A 3,100-nucleotide genomic window follows, 5' to 3' on the forward strand; every position below is an offset into this window, starting at 1 on the left:
TGATGATGATGATGATGATGATGATGATGATGATGATGATGATGATGATGATGGTGAACATCTATTTTTTTCTTTCTTTCTTTCTTTTTTTTTGGGGGGGGGGGTTGTTTTTCGAAACTCTTTTGTAACACCTCTAATCTCCGGAATTCATGAATTCATATTATGACCGTATTGTGTTGCAAGTATGTACCATAAAATTGTGACTAAAACTACGCTAGTTAAAGCTGCGAGTATTTTCCTTGTTTCGTGCGGTATGGTGTGCGGGTTTCAACACGATCTTCAACACAGGAGGGTCGTTGAAGAACGTGGGTTTCAGATATAACGCCTAACAGCTATAGAAACAGACCGAATCACTGTTGTTCATACTAAGTTCTCCCAGTACTGAAATGATTAACAGTATGTTTACTTGCTCACATTCTAATAGTCAACGATTTGTCTGAAAATAATAACAATAAATAGCATTTATGCGGCGTATTTCCTTTTTCTAAAAAATGCTCAATGCGCATTACATTATTAAAAATATCACTCCATAAAATTAATGGACATTAACATCACACCCGCGAACCAGAAGAAATCGTCTGAATAGATCACTTTTGGGGATTAGAATCAATGTCTCTCGAAAAGCTCGACAAAAGCCCTAAAACGTCAACAACAACAAAAATGCATCATAAACACAATTTCTTGTAATGATATTTCAAGGGCAGTGGAATATATAAACATTAAATTCTGCCTATCATCCCAGTGAGCACAGCACAATATGGCAACATTTTCTTCGAAAATCGTTACTTTAAAATGACTTACTTACAATGCATGTTATTAAGAGGCGAACACCTTCATTTTAACTTCCCCTTCCGATAAGACTGAGCTGAGAGGAGGATTAAAACCTGGGATGTCCGTACAGCGAATTAACTTGATACCAACGAAAAAATGGTGTACATTTAACGCCCCTATCAACATTATTAGGTTATTTAAGTGGCAGGACCTCCGAGTTTTAAGGGCTGGTGGGGCCCCTGAGGTCTATTTTGTAGGACATTGTGAGTTATTGGGGATTTGAAATTAATAGTTCAAAAAGTATATTATGAATCAGTTGCTACGGAAACGGCGGCCGTATTGGATTTTGTATACCTTTTTAATTCCATTTTATTCCCTTATTTATTAACTGATTCACTTCTAATTTGGCATGCCAACAGTAAATATGTTGCTCTTAAATTCATTTTACTGAAATTTTGATACATGCTTTAGCTCTTATTTGATGTCATTTAAATTAGTGTTGCTGCCAAAAAAAGGGAAAAAAGGGAAAATGCATGCTTTCTAAGCCCATAAATCAAAAACTGCTCCATTGACAAAAAGTTCAACAAGCCACAATTTAGAACTAGGTGTTATTGATATCCTCTGAAAGTTAGATTGAAATTGAAAAAGAAACAGAGCAAGAAAATGGGATAATGTGTGAAAAAATAGAATTGTGAGAAAACACAATTATGAAGAAATAGTAAACAAAATGATAACTCTAGACGCTCTTTAAAAAAAGAAAAGAAAAATATAAAAGTAAAGGAGGCCCAGGCAAAATAGTTAATCCCAAGTGATCTGGCCTGTCAGGAATATAACATGCGAAGGGCAATAACTCGGCTTTTTAGGACTGATTCCGCAAGTCCACGCTACTCAGACACCATATTTATTTCCCTGTGTTGAGAGAACTTGCAAGAAGGAAGCACGAACACACACGCACACGCGCGCGCACGCACGATCGCACACACACACTCTCTCTCTCTCTCTTTCTTTCTCTCTCTCTCTCTCTCTCTCTCTCACACACACACACACACACACACACACACAGAGGTACATGCGCACTTTACACAAATATACACATAAACTCTATGAAATCGAAAACTCAGGATTTTGGAGTTAAAAAATCAGGATCTGGTGAAAAAAATCGGGATCAACGGCAAATCAGTCATAAGGGGCACTGGGGAAGGGGGTCCTGGTTCCCTTTTAGGAGGCAAGTATGCAAGACAAAACTTTTGCAGGAATAACTTCTAAATAGAGGGGAAACTGAAAGACATCATTATTATATGTCCTCGAGTCGGAGTTGGATAGACTGAGGGAGCGCAGGTTGCAGTAAAGCTGAAACTCTCGTAGTCTTGAAAATAGCGGACACATAACTCTAATCATCCATGCAAAAAGCCTGCGTTTTCATACAGTGACAACATTTGACTTCCATCGCATATACATTCAATGCACCCCCACCCTCCCCGAAAAAAAAGATCGCGCCAAGGTTGTTCATTTTTTTTCTTATATTCCGTTCCCCTCAAAATCAGTACCTGTATCACGGCACGCACTTCAAGTCCAAGCGTAAAAAAATACACCCACCCCTCTCCTCGGTCGTCCCACACTGGTTAAGTCCCGTAAAAACCTCGACCAATGGGACCGGTGCGAATGAACTTTGTTGACCCCGACAGCTGACGGTCCGCGACACATGCGCTTCTCACATGTACGAGGTCATGTCACGTGATGCGAATGAGCGTTTGAAAGTTCCACTGACAGGTCTTGATGATGGGCCCGTCTAACCAGAACTCAGACAAAGCTTGCTTTTAAAGCAACGGCAGAACAACGAATAGATTATTCTGAGGCCCATGTCATAATTGTTACAGTAATCAGGACACCATCGGAGAATTCTGGGTTATAAAAGCGAAAGTGGATCTTGGGCGCATCCAAGTCGGAATTCAAAATCGATACTACGTCGATTTTAGTCGAAATAACGTGCGTGAGTCATCTTATAGATTCGCATGGATGCTTTAGAAAATAGCGTCCAAAGTTCCTGCTGATAAAAGCCCAATCGGTGCTTCCAAGCAAAAGAGATTGTAGAACTCGTTATATTTTTTTAAGAATCGGACGCAACAGACGCAACGACAAAAAAGCGGGATACTAGCGATCCAAATCGGGAAAATCGGGATGCTTGAGATTTGGGGGAAAAAATCGGGATATCCCGATTAAATCGGGATGAGTGGCAGGTCTGAGTCACATACATGTATACATACATACTCACACAAACACACACACAAACACACACACACACACACACACACACACACACACACACACA

This window comes from Aplysia californica, unplaced genomic scaffold, assembly GCF_000002075.1.
Source record: "Aplysia californica isolate F4 #8 unplaced genomic scaffold, AplCal3.0 scaffold00802, whole genome shotgun sequence".
NCBI lineage: Eukaryota > Metazoa > Mollusca > Gastropoda > Aplysiida > Aplysiidae > Aplysia > Aplysia californica.